This window comes from Crocuta crocuta, unplaced genomic scaffold, assembly GCF_008692635.1.
Source record: "Crocuta crocuta isolate KB4526 unplaced genomic scaffold, BGI_CrCroc_1.0 scaffold162, whole genome shotgun sequence".
Taxonomy (NCBI): domain Eukaryota; kingdom Metazoa; phylum Chordata; class Mammalia; order Carnivora; family Hyaenidae; genus Crocuta; species Crocuta crocuta.
The window spans coordinates 6,322,967-6,349,208 of NW_027529433.1; the positions used below are offsets into that span (position 1 = coordinate 6,322,967).

At 44.1% G+C, this 26,242-nt stretch overlaps 1 protein-coding gene across 1 annotated transcript in view; it reads right to left on the reverse strand.

Moving 5' to 3' along the window:
• Positions 1 to 25,797, reverse strand: part of IQGAP2 (IQ motif containing GTPase activating protein 2) — a 294,214-nt gene extending 268,417 nt beyond the window's left edge. Inside the window, exon 1 of the mRNA XM_077759841.1 lies at positions 25,766 to 25,797. The gene's annotated coding sequence lies outside the window, so the exon portion shown is untranslated. The remainder of the gene's footprint in view (positions 1 to 25,765) is intronic.
• Positions 25,798 to 26,242: the final 445 nt, after the last annotated feature.

The following is a 26,242-nucleotide window of genomic DNA, read 5'->3' on the forward strand; positions in this document are numbered from 1 at the left end:
CTTCTTTCACTTACTGTAATAGCCTCTAGTTTCATTCATCCTTGTTGTTACATATGATCTCACCCTTTTTTATGGCTGAATAATATTAATAAATATATATACATGCACATATGTATATATATATTATGTGTGTGTATACTACTACTTTATCCATTCATCTATCAGTGGACATGGGATGCTTCCATATCTTAGGTACTGTAAACAGCAACAAACATAGGGGTGCATGCATATTTTCCAACTAGCATTTTAATTTTTGGGGGGTATAGTCAAATTACTGAATCATATGGTGTTTCTATTTTTAATTTTTTGAGGAACCTCCATACTGTTTTTCACAGTGATTGCACCAATTTACATTCCCATCAAATGCATGAGGGTTCCTTGTTCTCCACATTCTGGCCAACACATGCTACTTTTTGCTACTAGCCATTGACTGGTGTCAGGTGTTAGCTCATTGTGGTTTAGATTTGATTTCCCTGATGCTTAGTGATGTTGAGCACCTTTCCACGTGTCTGTCAGCCATCCGTAGGTCTTTTTTGGAGAAACGTCTATTCAAGTCCTCTGCCCATTTTAAAATTAGATTTTTTTGGTGTTCAGTTGTATAAATTCTTTACATATTTTGGATATTAACCCCTTATGAGATATATCATTTGCAAATTCTTTCTTTCAGGAGGTTCGTTGTCTTTTCACTTTGTTGATGGTTTTGTTTGCAGGTGCAAAAGTTATATAATTTGGTGTGGTCCCAATAGTTTATTTTTGCTTTTATTTCTCTTGCCTAAGGACACAAATCTAGAAAAGTGTTGCCAAGGCTCATGTCAAAGAAATTACTGTTTGCCCTTCTAAGATTTTTATGGTTTCAGTTCGCACATTAAGTTTATGTGTATGTATAAGAAAGTGGTCAGGTTTCAGTCTTTGCCATGCAGCTGCCCAATCTTCCTAGCATCATTTATTGAAAAGACTTTTCTCTATTTTTACTTCCTCGCCTCCTTTGTCCTAGATTAAGTGACCACATAAATGTAGATTTCTGGGATCTCTATTCTGTTCCACTGATTTATGTGTGTATTTTTGTGCCAGTCCTATACCATTTTGAGTACTATAGCTTTGTAATGCATCTTGAAATCTGGGGTTGTGGTATCTCCAGCTTTGCTCTTTCTAAAGATGGCTTTGGCTACTCTTTTATAGACCATACAAGTTTCAATCATGTGTGCTCTGGTTCTGTGGAAAATGCTATTGGTATTTTGATAGGGATTACATTGAATCTGTAGAATGCCTTGGGTAGAATGGACATTTTAGCAAGATTAAGTCTTCCGATCCATGATCGTGGTGTATCTTCCCTGTGTATGTCTTCAGTTTCTTTCATTGTATTTTATAGTTTTCCAAGTATACATCTTTCCTACTTTATTCCTAGACATTTTAATCTTCTTTCTCCTCATTCCTCTACCCTCCAATATTTTTTGTGCAACTGCAAATATGGATTTGTTTTAATTTCTTGCTGCTACTTTGTTATTAGTACAGAAACTCAAGACATTTCTGTGTATTAACTTTGTATCCTGCAACTTACCTGTATTTATTCTAATAGCTTTTTGGTGGTCTTTAGGGTTTTCTGTCTACAGGACCATGTCATCACTGAATAGTGAAAGTTTTCTTCCTTACCTATTTGGGTGCCTTTTTCCTTGTCTGATTGCTGCAGCTAGGACTTCCCATACTATGTTTATCAATGTGGTCAGAGTTATTTTCATTACTTCTTTACAACATACACATCTTTTATTTCCCTATTTACAATGCACCTATTCTTTTTTAAAAATTTTTTTTTATTTTTTATATTTGAGAGAGACAGAGAGCACAAGCAGGGGAGGGGCAGAGGGAAGGGGACACACAGAATCCAAAGCAGTCTCCAGGCTCAGACTGTCAGCACAGAGCCCAGTGTGGGGCCTGAACCCACGAACGAGGAGATCATGACGTGAGTCCAAATTGGATACTCAACTGACTAAGCCACCCAGGTGCCCCTACAATGAACGCATTCTTGATTTAGCTTTGCTAACTTAAAGTCAAGCTATTTATTTAATCAGTGCTGTAGCACAGTGTGAACTAAATAGTGCTTTTTTTTTTTTAAGTGGTTACAAATTATTTGATCCCTTCCATTAACCGGTAAAGTCTAGGTTCCATCTCCATGAATCTGGGCAGGCTCACAATGGTTTTAACCAATGGAGGATGGCACAGCGGTATCATCTGACTGTTGAAGCCAGGTTATAAAATCCCATGTGGTTCCCTCTTTCTCTCATAAAACCCTCCGTCTTGGAAGCCAGCTACCATGTTACATGGAGAGTCTACCTGGTGCTGCTCTGGACAACAGCCCCAGCGGAGTTCAGTCTTCAAGTCGTTTCAGCCAGAAGTTTGAGACCTCCAGCTCATTCATTGGTCCAGCAAATGGAGCAGAGACTGTGCCTTGCCTGAATTCCCAACCCAGAGAATCTATAAGCATAACAGAGTGGTGACTTTATTCCACTAAGTTTTGGGGTAAGGTGTTACATAGCACTATATAAGTTCATCTGTGTACACAGGTCTACGTGCCTAACTCAGCAAGTGACATTTTTCTCATCCTAAATCTTATTACTTTGACTACTTCTCACTGTGAAGACATGTGCAAAGATGTTGAGGTCAAGACTTGTACCTCTTATTAGTCTTTAAACCACTGTAACTGTCCTGTTATCACTTACAAACTTGAGAGATCTATTTTCCCCTCCTAGAAGGATACTGTGAGAGAATTCAGAAATGTGCTAAAACCCTATACAAGCAATATAGTTGTGTGTGTGTGTGCGCGCGCGCGCTCCTTTTCATCCAGCTGGAGCAATTATTCAAATGCAAATCCCCCGTGAACTTGAGGTTTCAGATTTAGTCAGGATCTCTGGACTTGGGGAGAATGTAAGGACTCATTTATTTCTGTTCTCCCACAAAGATTTTCATCGACTGGCACTCTAACTTTGAGAAATTATGAATACAACAAATTTACTTTAACACCCTCATCAGCGTGATGGGGCTGTTAACTACTTTTAACACAGATTGAATAGATACGCAGGGACAAAAGCTACAAAGAATTATGTCTAAATAAATGCTCACAAGGATTCTATTTGGGTAATAAAATTAAAGGTTATTTAACATTTTTCTTTACATTCCAATTTTTTTTTTTTTTTTTTTTTTTGCTAGGATGACAATTTATTACCTCAGTAAGAAACAGTCTTTAAGTTGGTTGGCTTAATAAGCAATGTAAAGACACTGCTGTACTTGTAGATTGATATCCAATCCCCACTCGTGGCACAAGAACAGTGGGCAGCCTGGGCTCCCATCCCCCCTGCAACACCAGTTGGAGATGTTTTACTCTCTTCCCACAGCTCCCAGCACCTTCTCCCACTCCAGCACTGGTACCGGCAGACCTGCAGAAACAAAAGCTTCAGGGTAAGGAGAACAGCACCAACTGTTCCTCGTGCTGCCCAATACCCTGGGGGAGTGTCCCTTGCTAGGAGAGCAGGTGCCTGGTTGCTACAAAGTCATGCCAACGCTACTTGGAGGGGCTGCTTCCCCTGTGTGACTCGTTCTCTCTGCTCAAACTGAACCCAGGGAGCCAGCCAACAGCTCAGAGCCTAAAATGGCCTAATCTGCTGCCTTTCTGGAACCGGCCTGCCCCTTTAGTGCCCAATCAGAGGGTGCAGCCATCTGCCTCAGGCTGTCTTGTTAAATTGCTCCTCACGGTGCCAGGTAAGTGGCTATAAGCATTGGTTCTCCTGCTGCTTGACAGCTTGCAAGGCTACAGACGGGCTCAGACAATCATGTCCGGTGCACGGAAAGGGCTGTGGGTAGTCCCACAAACAGCAGATTGCCCAAAGCTTTATGCTGCCCCCACTCAGAGTGTTCTATCATCTTCCTGGACCTATTTGCCAACTTTTTCTTTAGCTGTAAAGAGCTGGTCCTTCTTAGAGACCCACTACTTGAAGTGTGGTCTATGAACCAGCAGCGTGGGTCTCACCTAGAAGTTCGTCTGACATGGGCCATCCCAAATCTCCTAAATCTGTAGTATGACTGGGTCCTCAGAGGATGCGTGAGCACATTAACATGTGACACGTGCTGTATTTGAGGACCTTTTTTTAAAAAGTTAACATTCGGAGTGCCTGGGTGGTTCAGTCAGTTAGAAATCCGACTTTGGCTCAGGTTATGATCTCACAGTCCAGGAGTTTGAACCCCACGTGGGGCTCTGTACTGACAGCTCAGAGCCTGGAGCTCCACCCTCCCCCACTTATTTTCTCTTTCTCTCTCTCTCTCTCAAAAATAAACATTAAAAAAAGAAAAGTTAACATTTTCGTCAGTATAAAACCTGTTGTACTAGTCATGGTAGAAATACTGCAAAAAAAAAAAAAGAGTTTTAAAAAGTGGGAAAAAACATAATCCCATTCCCAGCAGAAAGATTTTATTATTCATGCACTCTTGAAAGGGGAGGGGGGAAGAGCTCAGCTCACTTTATTTCAGAGCCAAATCCCAGAGCATGAAAGTGAGGCTCTTTCATTTTAAATCGCCACCCACCATCACAAACACTAATTGGTCCAGTAAATGGTATTATAAAAGCTTAAGGTGGGAGCGTGGCCAGAAGCAAGCCCAGCAATACAGAAATACCCAGAAAACAATTTTGGTTCTTTACCTACAGCAGATTCTCGACTGGGGACATTTGGCAATGTGTGGAAACATTTTGGGTTGTCATGACAGGGGGCTGGGGGTGGGTACTAGTGGCATCTGGTGTGTCAGGGATGCCGCTCAACATCCAGCAATGAGCAGTCCCTTCCTCCTCCCCCCACCTCCAGCCAAGGACTGCCCAGTCTGAAATTGCAGCAGTGTTGAGGCTGAAAAAGCCCGACCTACAGAATTAACTATAGTGTCATTTTCTCTTCCCTATCAGCATCCCCAACACCTACTGCTCACCCTGCCAGGAAATCTACCCTCCAGTGAAAGGTCTACACTCCCCTGGCTCAGAAAGGAACATGCCCCTGAGTGTGGGACAGTCAGGGACCGAGGATCTGGGAGCCTGCCCTTTCAGGAAGAAGGGTTCCTGCTTGTGGCCACCTCATCACCCATGCAACACAGGCCTCAGGTTACCTACTATAAAATCATGGCTCAGAGAGATGCAAGTTAGGCCTCATGACCTCTCGTCCAGCTCCCTCCGTATATTAAACAGGCTGCATCCCAGCCCACACAGTCTGGAGACCGGCTCTCTTCTAACACAGAGGACAGGGAGACAGCACTCACGAGGAATGCAGAGAAAGGCAACAATGGCACAAACCCGAGCGCTTGAAGTGTCCAGGCAACTGCTGAATGGCTGTGCTCTATTTTTAGCTCAACTTCCCTGAAAATGCACCCTGCCTCCCCCTTTCTCAAATGCCGGGCACACTCTCCAACTGTTTTTGGCTTCTCCTCTCCTCCCAAGGTTGCTGTCTAGGAAAGCGAAGTTCAATTTCACAGAACGGAGCAAGGTCCATCCTACGGAGGAGAGGGACCGTGCGTCTCCGTTTGCCCAGAAATGGCCCCGCTGACACTGCCGCTGACACCGTTGCCTTGGCAGGATTAATAGAATCCCCGTTTCCCCACAAAGACGTCTAGGTTTGGACGATGAGTTATACTGTAACCTTTCTTCTGGGGCACGCTATTCCCAGGGAGAACAAAGCTCGAGGTCTGGCAGGCATCTGCGGGGCACAATAAGCACCAGACCTGAAAGTGAAGCTGATGTGCAATTATGTCTAATTTGGCCCTCGCTGGCGAGGTGCCAGCTGACTGAGATTCTGCTCACCGAAAACGACTGGACGCCGATGAAGGGAAACCCAGAACTGAGCAAAGGCATTCTAATCTTCTGACTTGGAGGGTGTCAGGAAAGAGGTTACTGGCACAGACCATGGGAAAACCTGTTCTCAACGTGATCCGTGCAGTTCGTTACACAGCCATTTCCAATTCAGATTCAGTCCATCCTCCGACTTCTAACACCCACATACACGAAAAACTCCTATTTCCATGTCACATGCACACACGGACCCAGGAGGTCTGAATGGTTGTATGGGGTTCCCAGGCTTGGGGCAAACAAAGGTGGCAGTAGGATCCCTTACTGTAGCACACCAACAACCTCTCGCTGAGGCTATATTCACCCGAGCCCATCAAGTCCAACTGGGAAAGAACTTGGTCTCTCACCATGAGAAGAAGTAATAGGAAATCTAATGTGAGGGTTCTTCTCCCCCTGTTTTTAACATGATTATAGGCCTCCCTAGGAAAGACCAAAGAACAGGAAACAGCTCCACCTAAAACAACTGTTAACAATTGGATGCATTTCCTTCCAGTCTTTTCCCCCACAGAATTTAAATTCTAACCTCTTCCCGGTGTATATCCTGACGTTTCACTTTATTATATAAGCATTTCTCTGTGTCACTCGAAATCAGTTTATTTTAAGTTGTGTCTGTAGTTCTCCAATGGCAACGTTAACAGCTGTCTGCTCTTCAGACTTCAAAAGTTTATACATAACAGAAGGCAGTAAATAAAGAGGATGGAGAAGAAAAAACTAAAGCAATAAAATTTTAATGAATCCATCTCCCAAAACAGTCTTGGTCACCAGTGTTAGAAGTTGCAGATCTCCCCGTCAGTTCTGCTGGCATTGGTGAAGAGGGCAGGCCTCCTGACTTCCCAGACCTAGCGCCTGCGTCTCATGGAGCAAAGACAGGGTCAGAGAGAGCAGCAAGGTGCACATGGACTGACAGAGTCCCCATCCCCCATCCCCGCCCATCCCCACGCGCTCACCAATCCCACACACATGTGCATATTCCCAACTCCGGGCTCAGCTCACAACATCCTCTCTCTGGAACACTTCCTTGCTCCTCTGAGCACTCTGTACATGCCGGGTCCTATGCCAGATGCTTTACCTTTGCGATCCTGGTTTGCCCTAATGATGCCATCTGACAGGTACACTCTGATTTCACAGGAGAGGAAACCACAGCCAAGTGGCAGTAAGCAACAGAGCCAGGGCCTGTGACACCGTGGCATCTACTCAACCAGAGATCTGCCCTAAGTGCTTCTCTGTCTCATGAACATGTATGTCCCCCTTCCTTCCCAGGAGTACTTGAGCAGGTCACTCAAGACAGATTAGTAAAAAAATGTCTAAATATAAAGAGCCTGCCTTCAGATTCTGTGTCTCCCTCTCACTCTGTCCTTCCCCCACTCACATGCACGCTCTCTCTGTCTCTCTCTCTCTCTCACTCGCTCTTAAAAATAAAATAAAATCAAAATAAACATTAAGGAGCCGGGTGGACTGGGTGGCTCAGTCAGTTAAGCGTCTTACTCTTGGTCCCAGCTTGGGTCATGATCTCACAGTTTCAGGAGTTTGAGCCCTGCTTTGATTTCTTTCCCTCTTCCTCTCTCTCTGTCCCTCCCCAACTCATGCTGTCTCTCTCTCTCTCTCAAAATAAATAAACAAAGGTGCCTGGGTGGCTGAGTTAGTTAAGCATCCAACTTCAGGTCAGGTCATGATCTCACGGTTTGTGGGTTACAGCCCCACATCGGGCTCTGTGCTGACAGCTCATAGCCTGGAGCCTGCTTCGGATTCTGTGTCTAATTCTCTCTCTGCTTGTGCGCTACGTCTTTCTCTCAAAAATAAATAAATAGATAGATACATATACAAACCTAAAAACATTAAAAAATAAAGAAAGAAATGGGGGTAAAAACAGCATTAAAAGAGCAAGGAAAGAAGGCAGGAGGAATATAAATACATTGGATACAATGGGTAAGCTCTCCATAAATTCTACAGACGAGCCCCACATTTGGTTCTGTGCTCATCAGGCCAAAGCAAAACGTGCAAAGTGGATATTCATAAACTTGAGTTATGGATATAGGTCATGAAGTCCTGTCGCCAGAGAAATTATGTTGGGAACAATGTATGTCTCAGACACGCAGCCTCATCAAATTACTCCTAAATGAACCTATTTTCTGCCTAACTGTTGGCTAAGCCTACAGGCACTGCAAAGTCAACTGGATACAAACTGCTCAAAAAGGGCCACACGCTACCTAGTTCTCTTATCCAAGATGAGCTAAATACACTTTAAGTCACTCAGAGTAGGTTTAGATGATCAGTATGAGGTGTTTGCTGCTAAACACCGTTGGTATCACTGCTCTGTCTCTCACTAGGTTAGGGCTCACTGGAACATCATCTGCTTTCTGGTGCCGCCAAACCTCTTCTTTGCTATCTGCTTGCAACCCCCTTCTTTCATCTGCTGGGTGAGGGGCAAGCAATTGATTGAATAGCAGGTACCAGCCAATCCCCTAACTCACCACCTCTCTGTGGCTGTACTTATCAACTATTTCTGAACAGCCAAAGTCACTGTGCTAAAAATTTACAAGGTCTACAATTCTCCCTTTTCCCAAAGTTAATGGCTGTACTGAATTGAATACCCCCCCTCAATTCTTGCATGCTCAGAACTTTGGAATGTGAATTTATTTTGAAATGGGGTCTTTGCAGATGCTATGAATTAAAATGAGGTCATACCAGATTAACATTGGCCTTAACCCAATGAGTAGTGTTTTATAGTAAGAGCAAACAGACACTCAGGAAAATGCTATGTCATCATGGAGGAAGACATTGGAAGGATTCAGCTAAAAGTCAAGGAGCTTACGGATTCCCAGCAACAAGCAGAAGCAGGAAGGGAAGAAGAGAAAAAGGAATCCTCTAGCTGAGCCTTCAGAGGGAGCATGGCCCAGTCCACACCTTGGTTGGGCTGCTAGCCTCCAGAACTGTGAGAAAATAACTCTCTCTTTTCTGTAACAAATGCATGTAAGCCCACAGTTTGCATTTATTCGTTATAAAAGAGGAAATGAATACAATGGGTAAAGGCAAGACCCAGAAGACAGAGTACCAAGTGCCCAAAATGGACTTTTTAACTTGTATCCCATAGGTATCGTGGGCACAAAATCTGGAATCCCACCTCCTGGATTCAAATCTTGACTCTGCCATTTAATCTCTCTATACCTCATTTTCCCTACTTACAAGGGTAATATTACCAACCGCAGAGGGTCATTGGAAGGATCAAATCAGATGATTCACATAAAGTGCTTCAACAGCACCTGGCCCATACAAGCACTGTGTCTACTTGTTATCATCAGCATCATTAGAGGCTAAACTGATTTAAAAAAAAAAAAAAAAGACAGAAACCAATCCCTGCTTTTAGAACTGTGTATACATGATCCACATCTTATGGTCCTGTCCCCTCCTAGAAGACATAAAGCACTAATGGGAGGTATCTCCCCAGGCTGTACAGGCAACCAGAAACAGGCAAGAGAAGAGTTCCATCAAGGTTTCCCACTAAAGTACAGTGCCTATTTTTCAATATTTACCAGGCTACTGGCTCAGCAGAACCAAAATCTTCTCTTGTTAAATAATCCCTGGGACTTCATACACTATATTTAGCACAAGCTCCAAACTAATCGTTAACACACAGCAACTTGGTTATACGCAGTTAGACTGTTGATCTAAAAATTTTCAGCTCATCACCAACCAGGAAACAGAATAACAACCAACATTCAAAAAGAGCAGGGTGTCAATCCTGAATCTGTCTTACCCAGGGTACAGCTAAAGAAAATCTTCCAAACATGTCTTCTGAATCTCAGCCCCACAGGTGGAGCGGTGTATAAAAATTATGAACACTCAGCCTTATGACAAAGTTTGCCTTCACTTTCAATCTACAGTTCTACAGCCCAGGTTTTCACACACTCCTGTCACTTTTTGCTTTGATTAAGAATCATCTCTTTAGAAGCCTCAGGCTACCAGACAGACTGCCAAATAGAGATGTCAAGTGCAGTAAAATAGTAACACCTCACTTTAAAAATACCTGCTTTCCAAATAATACTTCCGAAGATAATCAGATCTAACTAACATCTTTGAAACTGACAGGAAATAGGATATTCAGAGCTTGCACTGAATGAGCGCTTTCTCTGTATGAGACACCAAATACTTCACATAGATAATTCACTCTACTGTAATTATCCCCATTTTACAGGTGCACACCATGAACCAGGGAAGTGAGGACTTTGCCCAAGGTCACACATTTAGTAGAGGAGCTAGGTGAATGAAGATACTATGTTTTAAGAATCCTATAAGCCCCGGGGCGCCTGGGTGGCTTAGTCGGTTAAGCGTCCGACTTTCGCTTAGGTCATGATCTCGCNGAATCCTATAAGCCCCAAAAGGCAACGTATTACCTGCCTTTGCACTATTTACAGAAACCAAGGGCAACTTGTGTATATACTAATACTATTTAAATTACCAGCCCCAACATTAGCAACTCAGGCAACAGCAGACATCGGCGAGAGGCAGAAAAAGACTATCTCTTTTGCACTGCTGGTGGAAATGCAAACCGATGTAGCCACTCTGGAAAACAGTATAGAGGTTCCTCAAAAAATTAAAACTAGAGCTACCCTATGACCCAGCAATTGTACTACTAGGTATTTATCCATGGGATACAGGTATGCTGTTTCAAAGGGACACATGCACCCCAATGTTTATAGCAGCACTATCAACAGTAGCCAAAGTAGGGAAGAGCCCAAATGTCCATCGATGGATGAATGGGTTAAGAAGATGTGGTGTACACACACACACACACACACTGGAGTATTACTCAGCAATCAAAAAGAATGAAATCTTGCCACTTCTGACTACATGGACGGAACTAGAGGGTATTAAACTAAGCGAAATTAGTCAGAGAAAGACAAGTATCATGACTTCACTCATAGGAGGACTTTAAGATACAACACAGAAGAACATAATGGAAGGGAAGCAAAAATAATATAAAAACAGGGAGGGGGACAAAAACATAGGAGACTTTTAAATATGGAGAACAAATAGAGAGTTACTAGAGGGGTTGTGGGAGGAGGGATGGGAAAAATGGGTAAGGGGCATTAAGGAATCTACTCCAAAATCATTGTGGCACTATATGCTAATTAACTTGAATGTACATTAAAATAAGTAAATTAAATAAAAATTTAAAAAATTATGAGCCCCAAACTATTTAAAAAGTGATATATACTGTTAATGAAATAAAAGATTCTTTTTTTTTTTGAAATAAAAGATTCTAATGCTTATCCTGCATGCCATCTGAGAGTGTAAAGAAAGTAAATCTTACTGCAATTGATTTTATACCCTTAGTCTTCATCCTCTATGAAGAGGAGATAGATCCACACACACCCTTGGGGAGGTATATCAACAGCAGCCTAGAGGCCGGTATTCAAACGGAGTTCTTCCTTGAACTCAAAGATACTTCACCTTTGAGGCTTCTTCAATTCACTTTAATGAAAATTGAGAGGTGGTTCCTCAAAAAGTTAATCATAGCATTACCATATGATCCAGCAATCTCATTCCTGGGTATATAGATTGAAAAGAAGCAGAGACGCAAACACATACCGTACACACCTATGTTCACAGCAGTGTTATTCACGAAAGCCAAAAGGTGGAAACAACTCACGTGTCCATCAATGTATGAATGGATAAACAAAATATGTGTGTATATATACACACACATATATACACACAGTTACACATATATAAACACATACACATGAACACACACACATAAACACATACACACATATACACATGTACGTACACATATACCCACATACATGTATATATGCATATATACACACACCATGGAATATATTATTCATCTTAAAAAGGAAGTTCTACAACTTGGATGAACCTCGAGGACATGAGAGTAAGTGAAGTAAGCCAGTCACAAAAGGATCAAGACCACATGATTCCACTTGTAGGAGATATTTATAGTAGTCAAAATCCTAGAGAAAGTAGGAGGGTGGGTGCCAAGGGCTGGTAGGAAGGGAGAATAGGAACTTATTGTTTAGTGAGTACAAAGTTTCAGTTTGACAAGACGAAAAAGCTCTGGAGAGGAACTGTGGTTATGATTGGAGAACACTGTGAATGTACCTAATGCCATAGAACTGTACTCTTAAAAATAACTAAAATGAGGGCACCTGGATGGTCACTCAGTTGGTTGGACATCCAACTTCATCTCAGGTCATGATATCATGCTTCATGGGTTCAAGCCCCATGACAGGCTCCGTGCTCACAGCTCAGAGCCTGGAATCTGCTTTGTGTTCTGTGTCCCCTCTCTCTGCCCGTCCCTGGCTCATGCTCTCTCTCAAAAATAAACGTTAAAAAAAATTTAACGGCTAAAATGGTAAATATTAGGTTGTGTATTTTAAGACAAACATACAAATACACAGAGTGAGCGGTTTTAATTCAGTGGATTTCAAACCTTGGCTGCCCAGTGAAATCCCCTGTGGATTATTAAAATTTATCTATTCATCAGCAGTAGCAGGAGGCTGGACATGGTGGCCTCCTCAGGGGCTTATGTCTTCTAAGCGATAGGGAGTTGGCATTGCTGCCAGCCTGGAAGAAACCATGGTGGGCCCAACAGCCAAAGGCAAAGTGTAAAACCTGACGGGACCGTGGATCCAAACCAAACAGTTGGTTATCAACTGCACTTGGAGAAAACCACTTAGGGCTGCATTTCAGATTGGATGGCAGACTTGAACGCACGGTACTGTTGGTACTGGGGATGCAGAGGGGGATGTTCTCGTTGGCAAGGAAGATGGGAGCTGAGGAATTTAGGGGTGTGCTGCCCCAAGGTCTGCGGATGGAATGGTGTGGCAAGAAGTGAAGCTGAGTGAAAGGAATTGATATTCACTGTACTGTTTATGTTGAAGCATTGGGGGGATCAAAAATTTTTATTTACAAAATAGAAAAAAATAACAGTACCTGTATCAGAGTTCTGCATCCAAACAAAGAGAGTATCTGGGGGATGGCAACCAGGGAATCAACATTTTCTTTGCAAAGCTCCCGTGAAGAGTCTACTAGGTTGCCAACTATGAATTCCACAGCTCTAAAACAAGTATGCTATTATGATAGCATGGTAGTCGTCAAAGACATGCTATTAACCCAGCAAGCCAGCCCACTGTTGACACACAGCAGCCCTGAGAAATCTTCTCAAGCCCTAAATGACCCCAGCTGCCCCCCCCTTCACCCCTCCTTTACTTAACAATAAATCACAACATGTCAGCTTTGCAAAGAAAGAAGTTCTCTCCTCAGACTGGAAGGCAGAATTGCCTTCCCTAGCTTCATCCCTATGGCTGAACACACAGATTTCCCCCATCTCCTAAGGTAGTTTCCCTTTATGAAACATTCCCCTATGGCACTGGGCTCCAAGACATTACTCTCGAAAAAGTCTTTGCAAGTTTTTTTTCAACTTTGTTTTTTTTTTTAACGTTTATTTATTTTTGAGAGACAGAGCATGAGCAGAAGACGGACAGAGACAGGGAGACACAGAATTTGAAGCAAGTTCCAGGCTCTGAGCTGTCAGCACAGAGCCCGCCCGACACGGGACTCAAACCCATGAACGGTAAAATCATGACCTGAGCTGAACGAAGTCGTACATTTAACTGACTGAGCCACCCAGGTGCCCCGAAAAGTCTTTTTAAGTTTAAGGATCTTACTACTCTCTTGTGTTTGCATTATTTACACTTCCTAGGAAAAGAAATGTTCAGCCGGACATGGAAGGATCTGGCCAAAGGTTATACATCAGTATTTAGAAAGTTCACATCTCACAGGTATTGTTACCCCAAGGCAAAATGTTGCCTTTCAAGCTAAAGAAGGAAAAAAATTTTCATTGCAAATATGGTCCAAATACAATCTATGTCACAAAACTCAAGTGGCACTGGCTTGGTGGCAGATAGAGGATTAAGGGAGAAGACTAACATGTCTAACACTACACTACAAAGTTCCTCAAGTAAGTGGCAAAATTAGTCCCCAACACAATTACACGTATATACATGTGAGTCATTTTCAGAGCAATGTCCCATACCTCACATCCCTTTTGGAGTAAACATAAACTCATTTTTCAGATAGAGACAGGGGCTCAGGGAAGTCCTACTCCACATCGCACAACAAGTCACACCTTAACCCAAGCTCTCAAATGGTCGATGGTACCCTCATATTCACGGCGCTTCACGCCTTTCATGGTTTCAGGCTGACGGTACTTCCACCACAGCTACCACAGGTTTGTAACATAACTCAGGGGATAGTGGTGGCTTCCAAGGGGTCAATAAGCTTCTAGACTCCTGTGTACTTTTCTGTACTTTTCACAAAAACTTCCTCCCCATTGGAGTGACTACATAGCGAATGCAATCTCCAATTGAAGGACATTCTATAGCTGCTTATTTTTATTTAAGGCTCTGATCACACTTGGCCCCTGAAGGCACTGGTCTGCAGACTCGATGTGAATTCCACCATATATGTACCATCTGGCACTTCTTGTTGAATGTAAGAATACTTAGTGGTCTCCCCCTTTTGGATTGTTTAGAGTTCTCCCAGTCAGTCGGGAGAATAATCGCCCTGCTGCTACTGTCGGCAATCTTTACAGTCACTATGAACACTACTTCTTGAGTCATTACTGTTTTTTACAGATCAGTTTCCTGAACACTTTTCCTTTACATATTTTAAAAACCTGAGGCACCTGGCTAGCTCGGTGGAAAGAGCACGGGACTCTTAATCTCAAGGTCCTGAATTAAGGCCTCACTTTGGGTGCAGAGATGACTAAAACAAACCAACCAACAAAAAATCTCCGATAGCTACTGCCCTCCTGGTCTTCCCTGTAGCCAGTGCCAGGTTCACCTTGCTGATCTTCATGTTTTTCATCCAGCCTCTCATGATCTCTGACTCAATTACAGCAGTTTAACCACTATGCGTCCTGGCCCAGCAAATCCGTCTGTCTCTCCATTTGGCTCGCTGTTACTCACACACACCTGGAAAATTCAATCTCCATTGAATCCTTCCATGACAGCAGACCTGTGTTTCAGACCTGTAATTTTCTCAAGGCAGGGTTTATATCTAACAAGAACTTTGCATCTTCATCAACGGTAACTACTAGAACTTTTTAACTATAAAAGCATTTTTCATTAAAACTCTGAGGAGGAAAAACATTTTTTTAATTCACCCGTTACCTCATTACCTAGTCAGAACCACTGCTGACACGATGATTTACTTATGTGCCCGATACTGGCGACACAACAGCAACCAAACGACAGTCCCTACCCTCAAGGTGTTTCTTTTATTTTGTCCATATTTGTCTTCAGAGTAACCAATGTAGTATTTTTCAAAATTCATTTGATTGTTATGAACGGTAATTCATGGTAAAAGCATTTAAAATCATGTGCCCACCCTTGCTAGAGCCTACATTGAAAAGGAACATATAATCACAATCCTCCAAACTACTGGCTAATTCAAAAGAACAGAGGAAGGAATCTAAGACTGTACCCAGAATTAGTGCCAAAGGAAAGGACTTTGTCACCCTGGTTCCAATGGACAGACAACTGTGATCACATATATGTTTAAGTAATTTTTTTCCCCCTTTGGAAAATAAATCTCAACTACAGAATAAAAGGTAAAGCATGTTTGTACTAGCTCTGAAATGATGTTTTCTCAGACAAACTTGTAAGAGTTTAGTATGAGCAAAGCTCTGGGAAGCCACCTTCCTGGATCTTCTGTGGGGTAGCACAGTTTTGGGGGGCAGGGGCTGAAAGAAGAACCCCTTCCCTGTGAGGCTGGCTTTATGACCGACACCTCCCAGTCCCCTTCGCCCACCCCTGGAGAGCCTGCTCCGTCAGCCCAGGGGAGACATACTCAATGGCCATGGAGGAGTCAGTTAAGTCTAGCTGGTCTCAATTCTCCCTTTTTGGAACAGTGAGGAGTGGAGAATATTTATATGAAGTATGCTAGAATCCAGTGCCTGGTAGAAAAGGGGCACAGAATGAAGAATAATCTGCAAGTGCCAAGGTGAGAAGCAGCCTAGTTTCTCGATGTCTCAGGGCTCCAACATGTATCTCCGGTTCTACCTAGTAGTTGAGCTTCGCTGGGCCCATGAATTTAAGCTTCACTAACTTTCTAGAAGCAGAAGGCCTGAGGGATGTCAGACAAACCCAGTGTACTTCCGCACCTCCCTTCTGAACCCCCACAGCACTAGCTGGATCCTGCTAGCCACGTCCAACTCTACAGTGTGAACGAGGCAGAAGACTAACACTTATTTCAAGTGGCTCCTTCCCATCCCAATGCGTTTCCAGCACGAACACCTGGGCTTTCAAACCAGCAGCCAGCAGCAACAATCGACTTAACCCGAAAAGAGACAACAGGATGCCTAGTAACTGCAGAGTTCCTCACTCAGGTGTGTGAGTGACAACTCCACAATCTTTTTTAAGAGGAAAGAAAAATACAGTGCAGGAATCCAATCCTAGTCCAACTTGATTTAGAAACAGAAACAAAATGTGTTCAGATTTCTTATGTATACATGAACGAGGATAATTTGATTTCCACCCAAAGTAAGATTCACTCAGTTTCCATACAGATGACTAAAAAATGTTCTCATGAGTATACACTTTCAACAGGGTATGGGCCCATGATTTTTTAAAGTTAACTCTACCCCCAACATGGGGTTCGAACCGACAATGTTAAGATCGAGAGTCACACGCTCTTGGGGCGCCTGGGTGGCTTAGTTGGTTAAGCGTCCAGTTTCAGCTCAGGTCATGATCTCTCAGCTCATGGGTTTGAGCCCCACATCAGGCTCTGTGCTGACAGCTCAGAGCCTGGAACCTGCTTTGGATTCTGTGTCTTCCCCTCTCTCTGTCCTCCCCCATTCACACTCTTGCTCGCTCTCATTCTCTCTCAAAAATAATAAACAAACATTAAAAAAAGAGTTCCATGCTCTATCAACTGAGCCAGCCAGGTGCCCCTGGGTCCAGGATAAGTCCACTTTCTGTTAAGGGGAGAGAAGAGGAAAAAGGAGAGGAGAAAGGCAAGGGGCAGTAGTGATGAGGGGAAGCCGCCATTACCATCATCCCCCTGCCCATCATTCAAGGGCTGTCTCTACAGAGGCACATTCTGATGAGGTAAGTTCCCATGTATTCAATCCTTTTACCTTCTGAGAAGCCACTGTCCCATCTGCATTTTACAACTAAGGAAACTAAGGCACCGAGAAATTAAAGTAACTCGTCGAGGTCCCACAGTGCATCAAGAAATATCTAAATATTTGCCTACCACTTGAAGGCTGCTCCAAGTATCTTTAACAGATAATAGAAACAAGTTCCTCCTTTAGAAAAAGAGTACAGTACAGACACTTGAAGTAAAACCAATAATAACGGAAAATATTTAGTGAACATTTTCTCAGTGCCAGGGTACCAGGCTACCAGCTAGATAATGAACATAAACATGACTCAAGAATTTGAAATACATGTTGCTTCCATCTCTTGCAAATCAAGTCTTTTTAGATGGAGAGGACTAATGCACTGACATTACTTAAGACTGAATGCATATCTGCCAAGAAAAATATGAGCATGGAGAAAATTACCAGGAACTAATTGACCTTAATTTTTTTTTAATGATATAAAAAGGTCTTCCTTCAAAGATTTGATAGTAACGGATAGCTAAAGGAGAGCAACTGCAAGTCATCTGTGGGGATCCCAAGCGAAAAATAAAATCATAGGAATATACTCCTGTCTGTAATCGACAGCAAAATAAACAGATCTACATAGTTTCCCTGCAGTGTGGTGATGACCTGGGTCCACTTCTGCCTAGCAAATAATAATTCTTCTAGCATGTTCAACTGTTCTAAAAACTGTGGTGGCCCCCGGTGGCTCAGCCAGCTGACCATCTGACTTTGGCTCAGGTCATGATCTCACAGTTCATGAGTTCAAGCCCCGCATCAGGCTCTGTGCTGACAGCTCAGAGCCTGGAGCCTGCTTTGGATTCTGTGTCTCCCTCTCTCAGTCTCTCTCTCACTCATGCTCTGTCTCTCTCTCTCTCTCAAAAATAAATAATCATTAAAAAAAATTTTTTTTAACTGTGAATAAGTGAATGAAAAACTCCTCAAGTTGTTGTGAAGAGAAAGATGGAGGAAAAGGTCATCCTTTAACCCTTATTGTCCAGGCGCCCCTGCAGTTAGTTATTAGAGCCCGGAACTGCCAGTTTGGGGCCTCCCTTTTACACTGAAAGATTTCCCAGCTCCCTCAGCCTCTCCAGTGGCTCCTCAAAGTACTGCCTCCATTAGAAATCCTTACAAAGGGGACCTTACTCCTTCCTCAGTGGAGATTTTGGACTTGATTTTCCTCCATCACATTTGTTTCCTAGAAGAGAGGAAAGAAATCTTCAAGACAGACCAAAATAAATCCTATAAAATAAACACAAACTTATAGAGAAATCAATGCCTGGATCTGTGTGTGGTGCAGGTGTGTGCTCAAATCAAACACACGAGGAAGAAGTTAAATAAAACCTTCAGTATTGTACCATGTGTTTACAATTATTTGACAAAAACCTGCAAGCACTGTGAGGGGGGTAATTGCATACTAGGAACGTCTGCTCACCTTTGCCCTTGAGCAGTGCAACAGAATCACCCAGAAGACTCTGCTGAAAGGGTGGCCGGCCCTGTGTCCAGTTTCTGATTCAGAAAGTCTAGGGGAGGCAGGTGTGGAGATATTCCCTTTTTCAACAAGTTCTCAGGTGATGCTTTGCTGCTGTTGCCCTTCCAGAAACTGCCCCCTACAAACTACCGCACTGATGGGAGGCACAACAGTCAGCTCCTTTGAGGCACATGGGCACACACGGCCTAATCCAGGGCTGTAAAATTAGAGAGAGTCCACTTGGACTCTCTTGGAAGTTTAGCTACATCTCTGAGCCTATGAATGAACTGACAATGTGGTATCAGCTATTTTCCATTAGCCATTTTTCAACCCAACTGGGATGCTGGTCGTTTGAGGGCACTAAATCTCTACTAAAATTCGAAAGGTAAAAACTGTCCCAAGTAATGGAAGAAATAAAGAAAAAAAAAAAGTGAAAGGGACACCTGGGTGGCTCAGTTGGTTGAGCATCTCACTCCCGCTCAGGTCATGACCTCAGGGCTCCTGAGTTCAAGCCCTGCACTGAGCTCTCTGCTGTCAGTGCAGAACCTGCCTAGGATTCTCTCACTCCCTCTCTCTCTGCCCCTCGTCTGCTCTTGCATTCTCACTCTCTCTCATTCTCATTCTCTCTCATTCTCACTCTCTCTCTCCCCCTCCCCCTACCCCCCAGAGAACTTGCCTTCTGGGATGGTTGAGAGTTAGTTGTGCGTCTCCCAGGCTGGAGTCAGTCAGGGTCCCGTAAGCTACATGTCTACCCGTCTCTGTATTCATTGAATGTCTTCAGTACCATGTGCATCATCGTCATTCAGTATCCTCTGTCCTATCCTGAGCAAAACTATCTGACAAACGTGCCCATCCACAGGAACCCCCAAACCTCTACGCACAGTGCGGGGACACCAAATGCCCACATGCACAGACTTCACCGGCCTTCCTACAGTTTCCAGCACCAGGCACTCCAATCACACTCAGCCTTCCCACCATTCTCCACATCACTGGGCTACTCCCCCATCAAAATCTACTGGAAAGTTGAAAAATAAATAAATGAAACATATCCCAAAGAAAAAGGTACCTCAGTGTGAGATTTTCAAGACAGTTCTAATTGCCCTTTGTTGCCTACAAATAAATGATTTGTTCCTAAATGCCCTTCCAGCTACACCACCCTGCCCCATCATCTATCCTTCAACCTCAGCTTCAACCCCATACAAACTACTCACACAACGAATACCTTTCACCTTTTCCTTCCCCCTTCCTCAAGGTCTTGTTCAAATTCGCAATTCGTGAAGCCTTCCTATCACCCCATCCTAATCCATCCTGATGTTTTCCCTTCCATAAAACTAGTAAGTGCACGAACAGAAGTATAAGCATCCTTCTTTATACTCCAGTTTCCCTAAAGGCTCTTTCCATCTAAGTCATTTTCCTTTTATCCATAACCTGCTATACTTAGTAGGTGCTCTATTAACTGAAATAAATTACCACCATTTATTTAGTGCTGTGTACCAGAAACCACATCAGCCACCATTACAGGAATATAAAACACCACTCTCCAAGGTACAGGAGGAAACCCTAAGGCTACTCAGGCAGTCAGTGCCCAAATAAGAATTCAAACCCCCATCTTCTGAACTTGAAGGCTGTTGCCATTTCACGTACACCATTCTTCTGCCTTTCAGGGCAGAAAAATAAACTAGAATAGTAAAGTGAAAAACTCCTGGCTGACTTGTCAGTCACCTCACCACAAACTTCTGCCTGATTTCTCATCAACTCAGGATTTTAAGGCATGGCCAGTATATGTAATAAAGTGCATTTTACAAATTATCCTATTTGGAATCACTGGAGCATACCGCTGTATTATGGAAACACTTTACTTTTACTTCAGTGCCTCACAGTGAGATAGGAGGTCTCTACACAGATATAAAATCCTTTGATGAAGCCTGGAGGTGCTCTATAAAAAGCACAGGTATTCTATCATTTCTTGGGGGTGGGGAGGAAGTAAAATCCAATTTAGACAATACCATACATCTACTTTTTCATTTTTTTATGTTTGTTTATTTTGAGAGAGAGAGAGAGAGAGAGAGTGTGCGTGTGAGAGAGAGAGAGAGAGAGCGCGCGCGCGCAGGGAGGGGGAAGACAGGGAATCCCAAGTAGAGGCCAGTGCAGGACTCCAACTCACAAACTTGCTATGAAATCAACAGTCAGACGCTCAACCCACTGAGCCACCCAGAGGCCCCACCATGCATCTACTTTTAAAAGAGCACACTATCCAAATAGCTAGAGGTTTGTGGAGTTTGAGAAAATCATGACACACACCAGAAACAAAATGGAGGTGGAACTCCCATGAGTGATTCAGAGGAGACAAAGTGGCAGTAGCCAGGGAGCAAAGCCTTCAGGCTCCGGGAGCACCAGCCGTGTGGCCTTGACACATCATCATAGATTTCAGCTCCTCCGTGAAATGGGGAGACCGCTGGCCCTCTTAAAGGTACTAATAAGCAGATGAGAACAATGTCATGTGAAAAATGCCAGCTCTTGGCAAGCTCATAAACCTGCCCTGAAGAACTATAGCCGACTGTCAGACCAGAAGTTGAGTGGACTTTGTTTCTCTTTTGGTTACCACAAAGACTTGGTACATTAGGTCTGTCTGTATACTAGACTTTTTTAAAGAAGTTGTTTAAAAACTTGCCTAGTGAGAGGGTAAAGGCAACAGCAAACCAGTGGTTCCCTAGAGAAAAAACGGGGCTAGCTAACACCTCAAATACTAAATTCTAAAACAAACTTGGTATTATGAGCTTAAACTCTCCCAAACAAGTCATTTTGGCTAACATGTGTAATTAAAGTTAAAAGCATACTAAAACAACACTTCAGCTGGTGACCTTAAAGATCTTTTGGAAAAACTCAATCAAAACAAATAGCACATGAAAGAATAACTTGACTTTTTGTCTACTAATGATAGCTTCACAGGGCAACCCAGCATATACCTTGAACCTTTCACCTTTAAATGAAAACACCATACAGTGTTCAAGCCAAGACACACTCAAAGTTGTATTTGATTCTGTTTTACACACTTGAGTTTAACTAGTTCAGAACTTAATTCTTAAGTCTTAATTTAATTCTCAATTCTTAACTTAATTCTTAATTTCTTTCAAGATCAATACTGAGAAAAGGTTAAGAAACTTAGTTATCCACACCAGTATTCCAGTTACCAGGTGATTTAGAAACCTAGCCATTCAAACAAAAGTATTAAAAAAAAAAAATCACAAGATCAGCAGGAACAGCCCCCCCCCCACCCCAGAACACTCTCTCTCTCTCTCTCTCTCTCTCTCTCTCTCCTGCTAGGCTCATGGTGCATTTTCTAAAAGAAACAGTGAAACACCCATGACTATCAGTTTTACAATGTTTCTCATGAGAGAAAAGAAGTTTTGCAGAGGGTAGAAAGCCACAGATCTTGCCAAAAGCACATTGATCACCACCCCCAGCGCGCGCGGGCGCGCGTGCACACACACACACACACACACACACACACACACACACACAGTAGGTACTTAAATGTTGACTAAAGTATCAGTTCTGAGCGAGATCATCTAAGTGCAGTCTTTTGCTATCAGTGATGTTCTTAACTCTCAAGTAACTGGAACAAACCTTTGACAGATCATGGTGGCAGTGTGTTTTGAGAATTATTTTGGCTAATTCATCATAGTTCATTACGACAGCACAAAAATTACTTGCAAATCATGCCTACCCACGAGTGTCATTTAAATTTGGTTTTGAGTATAAAAAGATACTCTGGTTATGATGTCATACAACATTCTGGTTCTGCCTAAAGTAGTAAAGCTGGAGCACCTGAGTGGCTGAGTCAATTAAACGTCTGACTCTTGATTTAATTTCAGGTCATAGTTTCTGGGACTGAGCCCTGCATCGGGCTCTGTGCTGATACCACAAAGTTGGCTTGCGATGCTCTCTCCCTGTCTCTCTGCCCCTCCCCTGCATTCTCATTCCCTCCCTCTCTCTCTCTCTCTCTCTCTCACACACACACACACACACACACACAAACATTAAAAAATAAATTAGAAACTAATTTCCACCTTTTGCCACTTATTCTCTGAAGCACTATACTTTGTTCTGTATTAACAGGACACAAAATAACTTCATACGCTGCAGGAGAATGGGGCCAAAATGGAAAAGCAGGGGTTAAATAGAAAATGATTTAATTTTAATTCAAGGCTCCTATGTGCCAATCAGAAAGACTTCAGCAATCTTTCATGTCCGAAATCTGAGAAGAGTGCCTTCATGAAGAGCTCACTGAGAAATCCTTCAAGTGCAACTTACTATGTGGTATTTTACAGGCACTCAGCCTGGTGGAGAACAGCCCTGAGCTCAGTGAATGAACTTTGTACAAAAATTACTGAATTAAATGACATTTCAAGGAGAAGAGAGATGGCAGAACAGAAGACCAGACCTAAAACAAGTCTAACAGTTTAATACCAACTACTAAAATGTTGTTTACAAAACCCAGTCTCAAATACCATTTACTCAGAATGTACAGTAATGGAACTTAAATTACAACAATACTTAGGGAATGTACTGGAATTCTGCTTATGTTTAAATGTCAGGGATAACACTTGTTTGGTATAGTTCAAGGTTTTATTAAACCTGTATTTATCAAACCCGCAAACAAGAGAAAGCACAATTCTGTAATCAACACACCAAGGACAGTGCATTTTCCTTCACGCCTCTGCCGGCCTTACTGGGAAGCGCTCACAGTGCTGTTTGCAGTCTCGTGTTAACAGAGGCCCAAAAATCAAACCACCACCAGAAATTAGGTATTCAAATACATGAGACAGTCTCCTTTTCCATGAATAATGAGCGTTCCCTAACACTGACTAACACTAAGGTATATTCAACTATATTTCCTCCAACTATGAGCGTACAACCATTCATGAGCCTAGTGGCAAAATAAAGAAATGTTCATGTTAAGGAGATAACAGGCTATTTAACTAAAGCCTTAATATTTTAGGGCGACTGTAAAGTCTAGAAACTATCAAACACTTATATTCAAAAAAATGTTTTAATGTTTTATTTATTTCTGAGAGAGAAAGAGAGAGAGAGAGTGAGCAGGGGAGGGTCAGAGAAAGAGGGAGACATAGAATCTGAAACAGGCTCCAGGCTCTGAGCTGGCTATCAGCACAGAGCCCGAAGTGGGGCTTGAACCCACGAATTGTGAGATCGTGCTCTGAGGTGAAGTCAGACGCTTAACCAACTGAGCCACCCAGGCGCCCCCTCAAACACTTTTATTCAATGACCAAACAATGCCAGCACTTCACGAGCTGGGTGGGGAAAGGCAAACAGAAGGTGGCACAGCACTCCATCACACCAAACTCATGAGAGAAGGACAATTATTTCCAAAGTGGCTAGGGCACCTGGGAAACTCATGTCATCTCATAGTTTGTGAGTTCGACCCCCGCATCGGGCTCTGTGCTGACAGCTCAGAGCTTGGAGCTCGCTTTGGAATCTGTTTCTCCCGCTCTCTCTGCCCAACAGCCTCCCTCCCCCCCCCCAGCTCATGCTCCGTCTCTCTCAAAAATAAACATTTAAAACAAAACAAAAAGTGGCAATGTGGAATGTTGTTCCTGCCTGTGGGATCTGTTCAGGGCTGAGTTTCTGTAGTGGGCCATGTCCACAGGTGTATTCGATGAAAACCAAGCAACATCACAGATCCATCTGTTTGCGCGTGCAAAGATGTTACATCCATGCACTTCATTCCCACAACTGTGCAGAGCACATTGAACCAGTGAGAGATGACCCACCGACTACACCATACTTTAAAATGCGCATCCAAAGCCATTTGAGGGGGGAGGGGTCTGTTTGCCTAGTTTCCAGAATGGGATCTTGTAATTGGACACAGTGAAGCTACCTTGTGTCCCGGGAGCTTGTCACATAAATAAAAGGCTTTCACCAATCTGAGGGTGACACCACACACAGTGAATGACCACAGCATGGCTCCTCGAATCCAAGGAGCTCTGCGTCTGTGTGCTTTACCACAGTGTCTTTAAGGCTGCAAAGAACTGGGTCCTGGTGAACTGTTTCATCAATTTCCCTGCCTTTCAGACGTTGCAGCTGGCTCCTCGGGCTTGTTCCTCATTGCCTGACACCAAACGGGTCACATGGCAAAACTAACTTCCTATCTCTAACACTCCATTCCAAGACTAATGGGGAAAAAGAACTTACACGACTTAACTCCTCCCCTCCCACCTCGCCCTCCCAAACACACAAAGCCCTGCAGCAGGTAACACCACCTTAACCCAAACCTGATTCCTTTACCACAAGGCCGGCCAGGGCAAAAGATTAACCACCGGTCTTCGGCCATAGGTTCACGGACAGGGCCTACGGTGGGGAGCACCCGCCAACTTTTTGTTTGTTTTAAAGGAAACACTTCCTGGCAAATGTTTAGCGAAGACTCTGAACTCTGCACATGAAGCCACGTGGTTGGTGCTAATCTGGCTCCATCTACTCACGATCCGCCAAAGCAACCTCTTTCGGACGGCAGCAGCCCCTGGCTGGGTAATCGACACCGTCCCGTTCAAGTCATGCGGGCTCCGACCGGATCCTGGGGAGCCTAGCTCCGCGACCTCTCCCCATGGCAGTCCTGGCAGGGTCACAGGCAGCGGGGAGCAGATGGGTTGGGCCGGGAGGTGCCCCTTTCAGCAGTACCAGGAAAGGACTCGCGCCAAATGGGGCGCAAACTGGCTTTTTCAGCTCGCGCGCAGTTCGAGGGAGCAAGGTGGGAGGAGAGCTGTTCCAGGAGAGCCGACTTGGCCACCGATCCAGTGCGTGGGCGCAGTGCTCGCGGTGCCCACCTGTAGCCGCAGCAAACTTTCCTTCGGAGTTGCAACAATCCAGTCCCTTACGCCACCCCCTGGTCCCTGCCGGCAGCGGCCCGGAGCTACGAGGGCTCCTCACCTGATACCCCTAAACCCACAACCTGGCCTGTCCCAGAGCGCAGACCCAGCGCTGTCTGCGCGCCCCGGTGGGGTTTCCCGGGCAGAAGACTGGGGCTGCCAGCTGAGAAGCAGAAATTGGCGGCGAGGGCGGGAAGACGGCGCTCACTACCTTGCGCGACTCCAGCTCCCAACTTTCCGGCCACACAGCCGCTGCCCTCCCGCTCCCTCCGCGGCGCGCCCCCGGCTCCCTCGGCTTCTCCGACGCGTTCCCCGGGGAGGGGGCTCCCCCAAGGCCGCCGGAAGCCCCGCGCACCCAGCGTACTTACAGCCATAGCGGGGTCTCTGCAGGGACGGCAGCTCCTCGNCCGAGCGCCCGCTGGGCCGGGCTCCCCTGCAGCTGGGGCCCCGCCTGAATTTGCACTTCTGGAGCCTTCCGAGAGTGGAAGTGAGCCCGCGCGGGGAAGAGCAAGAAAAACCGCAGCAGATACAGTCAGCGCCGGTGGCCCGGGGTGTTGCCGAGTTACAGGAGGACAAACAGCCCAGTTNACACCACAAACATCTTTTCCGGCTAAGCTTTAAAGGAAATTAAACTGCTTGTGGCTCTTTTAAAAGGGGTTTTCTAATGCGGTCACCTGGAGCTGTTTTTCTCTTTGGGGCCTCAGGGTGATAACATCTGGAGGAATGTGGGACTGTGCTAGCCCTGTGCCCTCACCTGTTTGTCATATGTGGGATGCAGGGGTGACCACGTGGCTGGCAAACTAAAATAATTGAGGTAGAGTTGTGAGATTATTTAATTGGAGAGA